At 47.5% G+C, this 15,864-nt stretch overlaps 1 protein-coding gene and 1 long non-coding RNA gene across 2 annotated transcripts in view; both read left to right on the top strand.

Annotated features, from left to right (window-relative positions):
* Positions 1 to 1,502: 1,502 nt before the first annotated feature.
* LOC114671831 (uncharacterized) lies at positions 1,503 to 5,937 on the top strand. The gene is made up of 2 exons (XR_003721965.2): positions 1,503 to 1,700; positions 3,123 to 5,937. It is a non-coding gene; the product is annotated as an uncharacterized LOC114671831 (long non-coding RNA).
* Positions 5,938 to 8,221: 2,284 nt separating this feature from the next.
* Positions 8,222 to 15,864, top strand: part of HAAO (3-hydroxyanthranilate 3,4-dioxygenase) — a 146,878-nt gene continuing 139,235 nt past the window's right edge. The window contains exon 1 of the mRNA XM_077959673.1: positions 8,222 to 8,226. The gene's annotated coding sequence lies outside the window, so the exon portion shown is untranslated. The remainder of the gene's footprint in view (positions 8,227 to 15,864) is intronic.

A 15,864-nucleotide genomic window follows, 5' to 3' on the forward strand; every position in this document is an offset into this window, starting at 1 on the left:
TTTTTTTTTTTTTCCTTTTTTACTCATGACACAGCCTCAGGAAGTTTTGACAACGTGTGCCCCTGATTTACTTTTTAACCAGGACATAGATGGTGGTGCCTCCCGTGGAGAACAGGAAGGGGCAGCCATCTTGCCATAAACACAGGAACAGAATCTCATGGCCTCTGAGTCCAAACAGCTATGTCCTATTTGTTGGCATGGGCTCCTTTAAACCCTGCCAAGGCCCTGTGGGGAGGCAAGGGAAGCATTATGGTCCCCACCACAAATGGGGAAACTGAGGTTCAGAAAGAGATAAAAATCGCTCAAGTCATTGTACAGGCTGCCTCTCCCTTAGAGCGCTCTCCCTCTCTTCAGCGCCCTGAATGGCTGGCTCATTCCCGTCTTTCAGGCCTCAGTTTTAAACACTGACCCTCCAAGAAGCTCTGCGGCCACCTATCTGAAACAGTTGGCGCCTTCTAGCCTCCCTGTTGTTTCTCCTCCAGTTCATGTCGATTTTGGAGGAAGGGGGATGAGGTCTTGCTCTGTCACCCAGGCTGGAGTGCAGTGGTGTGATCATGGCTCACTGGATCCTTGGCCTCACGGGCTCAGGTGATCCTCCCACCTCAGCCTCATGAGTAGCTGGAAGTACATGTATGTGCCACCACCCCAGCTAATTTTTTGTTGTTATTTGTAGAGATGGGGTCTTTCTTTGTTGCCCAGGCTGGTCTTGAACTCCTGGCCTCAAGCGATCCTCCCACCTCGGCCTCCTAAACTGCTGGGATTACAGGTGGGAGCACACAGTAGGCACTCAATAAATATTTATGGACTCTATAAAGAACTGAATGGCTCTGTAGCTGGGGTAGGTGGAGCAGGCCTGGAATCCTTGAAGCCTTGACCCCCACTCAGATGTGTAGCTGCCCTTGTCTATCAAACTCCCTCCAAGACAGAGGAAAGGCGATGCTCAGAGCCTTTCTTCATTCCAGCTCTGGGCTGTACCCCAAACAGCCTAAACTTAAAAAATAATCAGATTCCACAGTTGGGCTGCATGTGAATTATGCAAGGACCAGATGCCCGGTAGACAGGGTGTGCCAGAGGCTTATACCCGATGGGACCTCAAAAGAGGGCCAGCCAGTGCATGCCATTTAGACATATTCACTCACTCTATTCTGTGGACATTTTCCCAGGCACTGAGCTTGGTTCTTAGATGCAGTGCCTGCCTCAGAGTGTGCCTAGACTTTTTAGGAGAGAGTCAGAGAAGCAATGCTGGTGATGCGTGCTCAGACCCAGCACAGGATGAGATGATCTGGGAACTGGAATGTCAGGAACGACTTCACTAAGAGATCAGAGGTGGTCTGAGAGAGGGGGTGACCAGAACAAGTCTGCCAGGCACAGGGAACAGCATGTGCAAAGGAATAAGGGAGAGCCTAGTAGGCCTGGGACATGCTAGCAGTTCACTAGACCTGGATAGGAAGTTTGAATATGGGGAGAGGCCAGAGAAGGGGCTGGAGAAGGGATGGGCCCAGGTCACAGGGAGCAAAGTCCGCTGGCCCAAGAAGCCAGGGCTTCATAGAGTCAGCAGTAGGGAGCCTGCCAGGGCTTTAAAGAGAGGAAAGACATGAGCAGCTTAGCATTTTAGAAAGTTCTCTTGACTGAAAATGTGCAGAAAGCACAAACTAAAGCACAAAGACAAAACAAGTTCAGAGGATGTGGCTGTCACCCAGGTGAGCAGTGATAGCTTGGACTTGGGGCCGGGGGAATGGAGATGAGGGGACAGATGTAAGAAATATTTAGGAGGGAGTGAGAGAGGCTTGTGATGAACCGGTATGGGGGAAAAAGGACCAGGCTGTTGTTAAGGATGAATCCCAGGAATGTGGACAGCTTGGCTGAGTGGAGGGTGGCGGCAGGAATCCAGGGAGAGGCTGGAGTATTGGCCTTGGCCACGTACCTGGCTGGCTGTTAGGGATGTGGGTCTGGAGATGGAGGTGCTGGCCTGGAGCTCTGGAGTAGTTTGAACCCAGATGTCAGTGCTGCCTGGGGAGAGGATGAGGCGGGGAGATGGAGTGGAGTAAGCAGAGTGGACAGTGCCCTTCCCTCTCTACTAAGCCAAACCTTAGCATGCTTCAAGAACCACTCACCCCTTCCCAACCCACACCTATGTGGGACAGCATTCAGCAAAGACTGTCGGAAAGAGGGGAACTTGCGTCAAGGAGGGCAGTAGATTAGGATGGTGTATGGCCTTGGATGTGGGGAGCAAAGGTGCAGAGGCAGGATTTTGGGTGGGAGACACATTTAAGAACGTAAGGGGCCTCCCTAGTCTGGGCCCAGTGTCAGCTCAGTGGCCCACTGGGAGTCCTGGGAGCAAGAACTAGATGCTTGAAATGACCCTTCCTTCTGGGGACGAACTCCAGCCTACTCCAGCACAGTGACCAGATGCTACAGGGGCACTCCCGACCCCCATAGGAACTGTTATCCCAGGCACTGCCCAGTCCAACCCAGGGAGCCGGTATCTCCAGTCTCTTGTTTCTTTCCACGGTGGGACCTCCAGGGCTGAGTGCTGAAGTGGCAGGAGTAGGACAAGTCTGAAACCAGGAACCCCGAGCTGGGCATTGTTTCCCACTCCCTTTCGTTTCCTTGGTGTTGAAGAACGAATTTCACCTCCCTTCTCATTTTCGTCTTTGCATTTTGTAGGACACACACCACCTTATCCAGTCACGGTGGCTACAGTCCTCAGGTATCTGTCACCAGCTCTCAGCCCTTCTTTCTGAGGCACTCAAGAGTGATCAGAAGTCCTTGGGACCCCCCCTTTGCATCCAAGACCCCAGTGCATTCCCAGCTTTTTCTCAGTCTCCACACTTCAGCCCAAGCCTCTGTCCTATCCCCAGAATTCCCTGAAGAAGGTCCAGGGAGAGGGCTGTGAATTCTCTATAGGACCAGCAGACGCTGCTGGTTGATTGCCCTTGACTCTGCTGGTGGCAGGGACATTGCTGGTGGCCAGCTGCTGGTGTTCCGCTCTGTCCCATGGACTTGTGCCCAGCCAGCCTCAGATACCAGCAGATGGCCCCATCCCCTCTGGGATGCCCTGCCCCATTCATCTGGCCCCCATTTCTGTTTCTGATATTCTGTCCCCTTATCTCCCTCCTCAGACTGGACAGCCCCTGTGTACCTGGGATGCGGAGAGTGACCCAAGCCTGAATCCTGGCCAATGAGACTGCCCATCGAGGTGGAAATCATCTCCTTAATTACCAAGGCTCCCTGGCCGCCGGAGGAGAAACACAACACACAGCCTGCCTAATGTGCCAGCAGCCGAGTTGGGGAGGCCCCTGGGAAAAAGGCCTATGCTCCCCCAGCCATTCTCGGGGCCTAAAATATTATTTGGCATGAGAGAAGTGAAAGCTTAGGGGTCCAGTGGGGAGGGCTGGGTACCAGCTCAGAAGTAGGTCTAGCCAGGGAGGTGGAGTGCCCAAGGGGCACTTAGGGGCCTGCCGAGTCACAATCATCCCTTAGGGCACGAATCTCTCGCCCGATCCGTGCACACAGCTCACCTGGGACTCACCCTGTGCCGGCAGGGTGAGGGGCCTTTGAAAGGCCTAAACCAGAGAGGTGGAGGGGCTGAAGGTGGGAGCCAGCTGGCCCCAATCCTGTTCTCTCTGGAGCTCCTCGGGCCTTAGCCCAGCCTCCAGGTGTGGCTTGTCTCCTTCTTAGAGGCTCCAATGGCCAGAGCTCCCCACTCCCACCCTACTACCTTCTCCCAGAGATGGAAGAGGACATGGGAGAGGCCCCTCACAGCCAGAGTACCTTCAAGACCATGTGGCACCACCAGACTGAAACCCAGGTCCGGTGGGCTCTGCCACTCCCCATGCCATGCAGCGGGAAGGAGGGAGTGGGAGGACAGAAGAAGGCATGGGCGGGGTGGGTCTGGTGGTCTGGATTGAGACGAGCTGGACTTATGTGTGTGACAACTTTTCCTCTGGCCCCAACCTTATACCTTTGGTTTTCCTGCTCTGGGCCACTGTAAAATGAGGATTGGGGATGAGATGTGTGGTTTTCAAATGCTCCTGGCACTCTGTGGTGGAGAATCGAAGCCATAGCAGCTCTGGTCTTAGCGTTATACACGGATCTTCACCTCTAGGGTTTCATTTGCAGAACCAGCCTGCAGTCGAGGAACATTTGGTCACCTCTGGGCAACGTGATACCTGTGTCCTTCCTGGCCTGAACCTTCCAGAAATGGACAGTGCCATATGTGCTGCTGGGGGAGAGGGGACAGACCCAGAAGGAGGAGCCAAAGGAACTTACTTTTTTTTTTTTTTTGAGACGAACTTTTGCTCTTATTGCCAAGGCTGGAGTGCAATGGCGCGATCTCAGCTCACTGCAAACTCCACCTCCCAGGTTCAAGTGATTCTCCTGCCTCAGCCTCCGGAGTAGCTGGGATTACAGGCATGCGCCACCATGCTGGGCTAATTTTGTGTTTTTAGTAGAGACGGGGTTTCTCCATGTTGGTCAGGCTGGCCTCTAACTCCCAACCTCAGGTGATCCACCCGCCTTGGCCTCCCAAAGTGCTGGGATTACAGGCGTGAGTCACTACGCCTGGCAGGAACTTACTTTTTAAAACTTAGATTGAGTCCAAATACATATGACCAGGACATGGAGGGATGAGAGCCATGGGACATGGGCTCAGAATGAAGAGACCCAGAGGAAAATGTGCACCCATGTTCACTGCTACATGCCTATGTGCACACACATGTACACCTGCACACATGCACACACACACATGCACACCCACATAGCTGCCCCTCACAGCCCTGCCTACATAGAAGGCACCAGCTAGCGGCATTTCCATGCTTCTCCCTCTGAGCCCCACCCCACTCCCACTTACCTCCTCTCTGGACTCCTCAAGTTGACCTAGCAGAGCTCTGTCAGGAGACGAGGAAAACGTCTCTATCTGTTTTTCAAATATTTGGGTCTTGCTAAAGACCAACACATTTTTTTAAGTGTGTATAATTTGAGGGCAATTTGATCCATATGTTTCTGATTCTCTTGCACTTAAATCATCAAAATATTGATTTTTAAGAGCCATTTGATGTCGAAGGAACCTTTTTAATAAGCTTTTAAAGCTCTTTAAACCCAGAGCCTGGAGCCAGGGCCAGAGCTCAGGCTGTCCGCTGGCCAGTCGCACCCTCCCCTCCCCTGGGTCAGGATTGCTTGGAGCTGAGTCTCACTTCCCCTCTTCCTGGCCTCCCTGCCTCCCCTAGAACTACCCAGGGGTGCTGACAGAGAGGCCCAACTCTTCCGTTCACAGACTCCTCTCATGCTGCCTCAAAGCATGCCTGAGACACAAACCAAGAGGAGCAGTCACGATCTTTACTTTTTAAAGGCTGCATAAAATTTAGTTGCATAAATGTGCCATAATGCATTTAACCAACCCCTACTGAAGGACGTTTAGGTCATTTCCCATGGTACACCTTTATGCACATTTCTGATTGTTTCCTTTGGATCCATTTCCAAAAGTAAAAATACTGCGTCAAAAAGTAGGCACAACTTATGTCTCTCCACTCACAAGTTGCCACGTTATTTTCTAAAAGAGTGCACCAATTCATACTTCCACAGTCTCCTGCCCACCTCCCCGCTCCCGCCCCATACTCTTGAGTGGAATTCTCGTTGTTCCTATTTGAATGGTGTCATTCCATCTGCGCATGTAGAAGCTCTCTAGCACAGCGATTAAGAGGGGGCTCTGGAACAGAGAGCTTGGGTTTGAATTCCAGTTCTGCTGTTTCCTAATTGGGAAAGTTGCTTATTCTGTCCATGCCTCTGTTTTCTCATCTATAATTTGGGGGATAATAATGGCACCTACCACATAAGTTTATTGTGAGGATTAAATGAGATCATGGACATAAACTTAGACTACTTGGAAAATCGCTTGATTTACAGTTTGTGTTCAATAAATGAGAACTAGTATTGTTATCCTTTATGCTTTTTTGTCCAACCCAGGACACTCTTTGTCTTTCCTTCCCTTCTGTCTGACCAACTGCCGCTCACACATCAGGTGTCTGTTCGGATGGCCCGCCTTTGTTAGCGTTCCCACAACACCCACCCCTTTGATACACTGGCGACACGTGCCATTACTCATCTTTACACTTAGTGTCTATCTTTCCTGCCATGCTGTCAGCTCCAAGAGGGCAGATTTGGGGTTTATCGAATTCCCAGAGCCTGCTACAGTGCCTCATGTGCTGCAGACACCCCATAATTATGTGTTGAATTGAGGAGAACTGAATCGAATGACCTGTGTCAGCTAGGGGTCACTTTTGAACCATAATTTCCAAAAATTCTGTTCACCCACAAAGGACAGAGATTTGCATCTTGAGGAAAATCAAAAGAATGTGTTGAGGTTCAAAAGGTGAGTCCCCAAGATGAGTCCACAAATGTTTAAGGAGATGGCAGCATCACTGGTGGTACCTCTGTGGCCAGTGTAGGTGGATGACACTGTTCTGGGGGGAAGTCCTGCTGCCAACAACCATGAGCAAGGCCAGTCCCAGGAGCCAAAGCACACCTCATTATTCATCTTTGATTTGTTCTTTCACTTTCAGGTACTTTTTCCTTATCTTTCCAACAGAGAAAGGACTGTGCCTCTTCCTTTGTGGCCCTGTGCTAGACACCATGCTGGGTGTTTGCCAAATGAGGCATGAACAGTGCTCCTCCTTCTTGTGACGTGGAAGTCTTGGAGCACAGCCACAATTCTGCAGATGACTAGGAAGTGCCTTCTTGTCACATCCACTGCTCCACACTGGAGAAGCTCATCACTGCACACCCCGCCTCACAGGACAGTCTGGAGATTGGTGCTGTTGTTATTCATGGCCCTTGGGTTCCCCAGAAGCTCACTAGAACCTGGACATCCCAGAGAAAGGCCTCAGGCTCTAGACAGGGTCTGAATTCCAGGAGACCAGGCAGAGAGAGCCCCTCATTTCTCTCCTGTAGCCCCCAGTGACTCCGTCCTATACTCACGGGGGAGCCCAGTTCTGCCCAAAACATCCCATTTCAATTCGAATCAATTCAACTCAATCTCAACAATACTAGCATTGTGCAAGCCAGAGCTGGGGAGCTGGACAGACAGACACATGAAATAGGCTGTTATCAAGGTACAGGGTAAGAAGTGCTCTTAGGGAATTACAGTGACCCCTACCCCAGCAAACACAAATTTCTCGTGCTTTGATCTCCTATGCCACCTTCTGTCTGTATGGTTCATTATGGAAGAGACTATGTACGGCTCACTGTCACAAGTTCATTGTTCATGGGGGTGAGTGTGCATGTGTGTTTCTATGTGTGTTTGCATGTGTGCATACATGCATGTGTGTGTGTGTGTTTAGGATTTAAGTTCCTGGAGGGCAAAGATCATATGGTGAGTTTCCCTGGCTCTCCCACAGATCTTACACAAGGCTAGGCATAAAGCTGCTATTCAATAAACACATCAATTAATGAATGAACGACCACCAAACCCTAAACTCCCCCACTCAGACGGAGATTTGGGAAGAGGGTTATTGGGCGTCAGGGGTGGTGAATTTGTAATGTGGTGGGTGCTAGGGGACATGAGCAGGTCTTGGTCTCTCTCTCTGGTCCTCAGTGTCAATCACTGTGCAGCAAAGGAGTCGAATTCGATGATCTCTAGGGTTCGCTCAGGCTCTGGAAACACTCTGTCTCCCTCCCGCAACTTGTCTGTTCCTAATTGCCCTCCCTACTCAGTCCCTCCAGATGCAGGGCTCATGAGACTCACAAAGGCCCCCAATCTATCTGGGGGAGGACCTTTTGTTCCCCTGCCTCGTGGGGCTCAGGGCTATTTTGTCAAAATTCTCCAGGAAAAGAGAAAAAGCGCTGAGGCTTTCGCTAAAGCCCAGTGGGCAGGTCTCTCTGAGGACAGGGATTAAGTTTGTCTCTGTTGATCTCCCCTCCAGTCAACGCTCCTGTCTGGGAACCAGCTTCGGATTTTCTAGGGTTTATCCTCCCTCATATGTTTCCATTACCTTTGCATTACCCTTGCGCCATTTTTAGCTTTCCCTTTGGAGTACCTTTGCAAAGCAGAATAGATCTCAAAAGAACAAAGCAAATTTCAGTCCAGGCTCGTTCTAAATGAATTCCTTCTTCCTTCAACAATCCCATCTTAGGAAAGAATAGAGACCCTCCTGACTCCCAGGCCTGGGCATTTCTGCCAGACCCTCCCACCAGACCTAAAAGACCATCGCTACTGGAGAGGAGGGGGGGACAGTCTTGAAGGGCCCCAGCTTCCCTTCATCACAGCCCAGGTCGATTTCAGGCTCTGATGGAGCTGATGGTGATGGGTTTGTGGATTGACCTTTTAGAGGATTATCTGGATTTGGAAGGGTCACTTAAGGGTCAGTAAGTCTGGGAGGACCAAGCCTAATTCCACAGAGAAGAGGTGGGCAGAAGGGTCTCTGTCTCCAAGTGATCCTTTCTTTCTTGGAACTGTTTGTCTACCCAGGGAAAGAGGTCTGATGCCTCAAAAGTTTCTTACTCAGCACCTCAAGCAATCTGCTTTCGGCTATGAGTTGTCATTTCTACTGAACACCACAGTAATGGGAATGTGAGGTGTTTGTAGAGAGTAGATGATGCTTTTGAGTAATTTGTGTGTTTTTTTAAATGTAGGTTTTTAAAATCCTAATGTTCTGAAATGGGAGAAACACTGATGAGTTAAAAATAACTCTTTGGAGTTCATTACCAATTGGAGGTTTTAGGTTGTTGATTGATTAGGGGAATGTTGATAACAAGATTGGCCTATTGTATGAATCTCTTACAGTATTTGGCTATATCTGCTTCTAACAGGGCAGAGTGTAGGATCAGAGATGATATTCCTAGATATTTGTGTAGGTGTGTTACAACTCATAAGGAGAGAGCTAATGAATTCCCAAAGGTGTTGATTTTACTGTCACCAAGATTGAGGGCAGGACTTTGGACCCGGGAAATTCAAGTGCTTTGGAAAGTTTGGCTAACTTTAACTTGAGAATTCTATTTATCCTTTCTGTTTTTGTCTGAAGATGGGGAGGCGGTATAGACCGAGGAAATTTTGAGTAAACATGAATGTCTTGCAGAGCTCTTTAATGACTGTCTCAGTAAAACAAGGACACTTATCCCTGGATCAGTAGATTAGGACTTCCCTAGTAGGAAATACAAAGTTTAATGGCTTTTTTTTTTTTTTTTCTGATGCACTTCAACAAAGAAAGGCTTCAACACATTTGAAAACAAACATGCAAACAAAAACAAAAACTAGAGAACGTGTTCATATTTCATCACAGAGGATAATTGTATAAAATTCATTTGGAGGTTTCCAAATGGGCCTTGAGGTCTTGATTCTCATCCATGCCCCACCTTTACTATTTTGCCAGAATTATATTGCTTGCGGGTGAGGTGCCCTAGACAGGGCTTAGAAAACTATAGGCCACAGGCCAATTCTGAGCCGTAGTGTTTTTTTGTAAATAAAGTTTTGTTGGAACGCAGCCATGCCCATATGTTTATGTACCATCTATTGCTGCTTTTACACCATAATGGCAGAGTTCAATAGTTTGCTACAGAGATTATGTGGCCCCAAACACCTAAAGTATTGACTAAACTCACCCTTTATAGAAAAGGTTTATCAACCTCTAGTCCAAGATATCTCTAAGATGGAAAATTCTGGTCATATTACAAGTTCCTTAATGTGGTCACTGTAATTCCAGACTATTCTCAATGGAGTTGTGCTGTTTTGTGGGATATGCTTGAGAATTTGTGAGACTCATTCAAAGAGCGGGCATCCAGACTGTGGAGGGGTGGACTTGGACTGAGATGACCCCATGCCAGTTGGCAACCGTCAGCCAAGTGTGTTTCGTCTGTACCTCCTGTCCTGGGCTCCCAACAAGAGAGGTTGGCTACCTCCACCTGCTGTTCCCAGCAAAATGAGTTTTTGGAGATTCTGTCTCCCATATTAACTCTCAGGAAAACAAAGTCAGAATGGAGGGAAAACAGAGTCTGTAACATTTTCAGATGGTGACCCAAGGTAAAGCTCATCTTCTGAAGGCCACCCGTCTAGCAAGACCTGAAACTTGTCATCCTTGGGGCTGGTTTGGGCCATGGACTTATGGATACTCATCTGTTGGCAATTCTGTGATAATTTCCCACCCCGTAGACAAATGAAGTTCATGACAAAACAGAAGATATAAGTGAGGTTAGATGAATAACATGTAAATTGTGGAAAGCCCTTGCTCAAAGAAAGCTGTTAGGATAAAAGTAAAACTGACTTTTACTTACTTACTATAGCAAGGGAGAACACTAAACCAACGATTCTTCAATAGTATCTTCTTAGGAGAAATGAGTGCATTTCATTTTATTTCTATGTGTTGGGTTCGGAAGTTTTTAGGGCAGGATATCAGAAGCAGGGAAAGAACTTAGACTGGTTGATTTCTTAAGGCAAGGGTCGATGTATGAGGGGCAAGTTTCTAAGCAAAAAAAAGGAAGTTTGATGTGAGTCACAACATTCTGCCGTGATGCAAAACTGATAAGGCACTTGTTCTGGTTCTCACTCCCCAGTCCTTCTATAGGAATAACAGCTGTCACTTATTGGTCCAGGCACTGTGGATTATATATCTCTGTGTACCTCTGTGCCAGACAGTGTTCACACCCCCTATTTAAATCTCACAATGACCCTGTACGTTGGCATTATTTTTGTTTTCCCTTTGACAGAGGTGAAAATTGAGGCATTTTCCCAAAATGTGGCAGCTAATAAGTGCCAGAGCCAAAGACAGCTCTTCCCTCTCATCAGTATCTCGTTGGCGCTCCTGCGGTGGGACCCATAACACTGCCGCCCTCATTCCCAGGCATTGTCTGCTTCTGTGTGGTTTTCAAGTAGCAGAGGCGTGCCCTCCAAATGTACCTAGTGGTCACACATTTTCATTCTCAGAAGGCCTCTTCTCATTTCTCTCCTTCTGTGTAGGTCAATATTAAGAGATAAAGCCATGTAAATGACCAACAATCATTAAATAATCAGTTAATGGTGCTCAGTTTCATTAGTAATACAAATGAAAACCGAACCATAACGAAACACCATTACACACCCACTGGATAGAATAGACAAAATTTAAAACACTGATAATATCAAGTGTTGGCAAGAATTTGGAACAACTGGAACTCTTACATATTGGTGACAGTGTAAATTAATAGAACCACTTTGGAAACTGCTTGCCAGTTTCTACTAAAACTAAATATACACCTTCCTTGTTACCCAGTATTTCACTCCCAAATATATATCCAACAAAACGATATCCATGTTTAAAATGCTTATGGTAGCACTATTTATAATAACTATAAACTGAAAATTTTCCAAAATGCCCATCAACAGTAAAATAAATTACAGTATATTCATAAAATGGAATACTATACATCGATGAGAATGAATGAACCACAACTCACACAACATGGATGAATCTCACAAACATAATTTTGTTTTTTGTGTATTTGCTTGTTTGTTTTTGAGATGGAGTCTCACTCTGTTGCCCAGGCTGGAGTGCAGTGGTATGATCGCGGCTCACTGCAACCTCTGCCTCCCAGGTTCAAGTGATTCTCCTGCCTCAGCCTCCTGAGTAGCTGGGACTACAGGCATGTGCCACCATGCCCAGCTAATTTTCATATTTTTAATAGAGACAGGTTTTCACCATGTTGGCCAGGCTGGTCTCGAACTCCTGACCTCAAGTGATCTGCATACTTTGGCCTCCCAAAGTGCTGGGATTATAGGCGTAAGCCATCATGCTCAGCCCATAATTTTGAACAAAGAATTCGCACACAAGAATATATGCTGTATGGTTCCGTTTATATAAAGTACCAAAACAGCCAAAATTGTTTTAATCAGGATAAGGGTTACCCCCAGCTAGGGGAATAGAAGGACTAGGAGTCAAGAAAGGGGCTTCTAGGGTACTGGTAATATTCTGTTTCTCAAGCTGGGTGCTGAACACAAGTGTGTTCCTATTATGAAAGTTAATTGAGCTGTACTCTTATAATTTGTGTACTGTTTCTAAATGCATATTATACTTTATTCATACAAGTTTTACAAAGATAAAGGCAGATAGTCTCTCCTTTCCATCCTATTTCATTCCTACCCAATAAAGTCCATTTTCAAGAGAAAGGAGTTACAGATCCAGAGGGCGTGTGTCTGAAATGCCATGCTCATCAGTCCCTATGATGGAGGTTCCTGGTGTCTGAACTGCTCCATCCAGCCCCGTATATGCTCTGCAGTGCGCCCCTTCGTCCTGCACTGATTATTTGGGCTCTGGCTGGGTTGAATTTTAGCCTCTTGTTTTTGCGGTTTGGCCAGGGTATATTCTTCTAGGTTAATAATATCAGAGATGGGGGAGGAGGGGGGTTGTGGATTTTTACTGTAGGAAGCTTCTGAAGGGAAATGATTGCATTTGTCTATTGATTAGTTACTATGTCCTTCAAGCATGGATTAATTAACACCTTAGGGTAGTTATGTTAAGCTAGAATATTAAATGTAGACCATATATGCTTTTGCAGTGTACCCCTTTGTCCTGCACCATGAAGGTAATAGAAAGGAGGTAACAGGGTTTATAGTCAGACAGACCCCAGCTCTGCCACTGACCTACTATAGGACATTGAGCAGACCACTCAATCTCTCCAAGCCCCTATTCCCTGTCCTCAAACAAAATGATGACATATGCTGTTTGTTGCCTGCCCAAATACCCTTCCTTCCCTGCTCTTCACTTCCCACCAGGGCTGAGCACGCCAGCTGTGTGACTTCCCAGCCTCCCCTGTCGCTATAGCATGTGCATGTGGCCCTTCAAAAGTGCAAAAGCATGGGAGGGCACTTGCGGTCTTGGTGACATTGTTGTGCCAGGCCCGGACCCCGACCTCTGGACAAATACAGTTGGGGAGAGGCCTTGGGTGACTTCTCTTAGGGGTCTTAGGGGTTTGGCTTCTCAATTCCTCCCACCAGGATAGAGGAGAGCTCTTTCCAAGCTGCAAGCCAAGTCTTAGGGGAAGATAAGGAATCAGGCACATTGGATCCAACTATTAGTGGTTCAGAAGTACCTTCTTATGTCAGATTCAACAAGTATTTGTTCAGTGCCTATGAGTGCCAGCTACCACGCTATGTGCTGGGAACACAGCGGTAGACGAGGGAGATAGGATCCTTGCCTATCTATTAATAACAGTCACAGCAGATTAAGCAAACTTGAACATTGCCAGTTTTTCAAATCACTGCAAGCATATTCTCAAGTCTGTATTTTGAAACCCAACAAATTCCAAGGACACTTCTAGGGCCTTCGGCTTGACGTTGCCAGAGAAGAACTGTTTTGAGTGAAAAAGTATTTATTGAGCCTCTACATGTAAGATGTGAGTATAGAAACAGAGCGGGTGGGTTTTCACCCCTCAAAAATCTTAAATCCTGAAGTGGTTGCTATATATGACAAATAGTTGATCTGAGTAGCATAAGGTATGTTCCAGAAGCCACAGGGAGGTCTAGAGCAGTCGTGTCAGCTTTGGGGAGGAGGTGACCCTAAAGGTGGTAGGATTCTGTCAGACAGGAAGGACAGGAGATGGCCCCCGAAACCAAGCGAAGGCACTGCCTAAGTGGTGCAGAACACAAGCTGAGGATGGGGCTAGGAGGTGAATCGGCCCAGAGAGGTAGTTTACAGCCTGATCCGGAAGAACCTTAACTACCAGGCCAAGGAAGCAGGACCACATCCTACGAGCAAAGGAAGATTTCAGGTAAAGAAGCAATATGACAGAGTGGGTGCTGTGGGAAGATGAGTCTGACATCTGCGGAAGAGACGATTTAGAGAAGAAGACGCTGGCGGCAGCAGCTAGAAGCCTGAGCAGCTTCAGAGCTTTCAGAGAGGGCATATTATCCTCTGCTTTTACTCTTGGCTTGGATGCCCTGTCGAGTGTCTGTTGCAGTGTTGTGTGGAAGAACACTGATTGCCCCCCAATATCCATTTAACCCTTTCTTCTTTCTCACAAAATCCTGAATTTGTTTGGGGCAGCAAGCTTCTCTGTTAAAAATATTCACCTTTCAAGTTGAATTATGAAATTTAAAAAAATATTCGCAGCCCCCAAATCTAGCTAGGATGTCCATGTAACCCATTTCTGGCCAATGAGGTATATAAAGAATTTTACAGTGGGGCTTCTGGAAAGGTCTTGTTTTCTTGATAAAAAGACAGAATGGGCTTGCCCAGCTTTCCTCACCTTCCTCCTCCAGCCTGGAACTCAGATGTGATACCTGAAAGTGATGCAGCCATTTGTAACCATGAGAACAAAAGCTTAAGTCAAGAATGGCAGAACAGGGAGGTAGCAAGAGTCTTGATTTTTTTAAAATTTATTTTTATTTTTTAATTTTTGAGATGGAGTTTCACTCTTGTTGCCCAGGCTGGAGTGCAGTGGCGAAATCTCGGCCCACAGCAACCTCCGCCCCCTGGGTTCCAGCGATTCTCATGCCTCAGCCTCCCGAGTAGCTGGGATTACAGGCACACGCCACCACGCCCAGCTTATTGTGCATTTTTAGTAGAGACAGGGTTTCACCATGTTGGTCAGGCTGGTCTCAAACTCCCGACCTCAGGTGATCTGCCTGCCTCGGCCTCCCAAAGTGCTGGGATTACAGGCATGAGCCACTGCGTCTGGCCAAGTCTTGATTCTTAATGAGCAACTGCACCCAACTGGACTGCCTATACCCAGGCTTCCAACTATGGGACAAAAATAATCCCTTACTTAAAGTTTCTCTTAAGTAGCCAAATGTAACTCCTAACTGATTTACATGGAAACCTTGAATGCCTCAGTTTTCTTCTTTCCATGAGCCCACAGCTGGTACAGGAACGGGTGATGCATCTGCTGTGCACTTTTCAGAAGCTGCCTATGAGAGCGGCGGAAGAGGCTCTCAGTCTGTTCTTCCCACCTTGGTCCCAACTCCCTCAGCCTTGCAGGGCCTCCCTGGCTTGTCTGGATCCTCCTGGGACCAGAGGACAATGCTAGCTGAGACAACCTTGCATACAAGATCCCAGGCTGTGAATCTAAGAGAAGGGTGCTAGGCCAGCAGTCAGGAATCCTGGGATCCCAACCCATCTCTGCCATGAATCATGGCATGACCTCAACCCAGTCATTCTCCATCCCCCTAGGTTTTAGTCACCCCATCTTTGAAAAGAGGAGATTCAGCTAGGTCTGTAGTTTTCAAACTATATAAATTAGTTTGCATTCAGCTAAAGATAGCAAAAGCAAGCGGGCAGATTTGCATTGGGCTAAAAATAGCAAAAGCAAGCGGGCAGACAAAATTAAACAACCAAAACCATAAAAGGACACACAGAGAGAAACAAAAACCAAAAATAGCATAACAGTTTAAACAACAAAGAAATTTATCATTGGAGGTAACAAGAAGTCCAGAGACACTTCGGAAATGGTTTGGGTAGCTGCTTCCCAAGGTCATCAGGCGTTCTCCATGGATTCTGGCTTCCTTCATGGGCACGGGCTGGCTCCCACAGCACCAGGCACAATAGCAGTCAAGGAAGAAGAGAATTCATCTTTTTGTGTTCCTTTTTTTAGAAGCAGGGTCTCACTCCGTTGCCCGAGCTAGAGTGCATGGTATGAACACAGCTCACTGCAGCCTCAACCTCCTGGGCTCAAGTGATTCTCTTACCTCAGCTGCCTGAGTAGCTGGGACCACAGCTCCTCAGGGGTGCACCGCCACACCTGGCTAATTTTTAAGACTTTTGTAGAGACAAGGTCTCACCATGTTGCCCAGGCTGGTCTTGAACTCCTGGGCTCAAGCCATCCTACCACCTTGGCCTCCCAAAGTGCTGGGATTGCAAGTGTAAGCCACCAAGCCTGGCCTGTGTTCCATTTTTAAGAGCAAGA

This window comes from Macaca mulatta, chromosome 13, assembly GCF_049350105.2.
Source record: "Macaca mulatta isolate MMU2019108-1 chromosome 13, T2T-MMU8v2.0, whole genome shotgun sequence".
NCBI classification, from domain to species: domain Eukaryota; kingdom Metazoa; phylum Chordata; class Mammalia; order Primates; family Cercopithecidae; genus Macaca; species Macaca mulatta.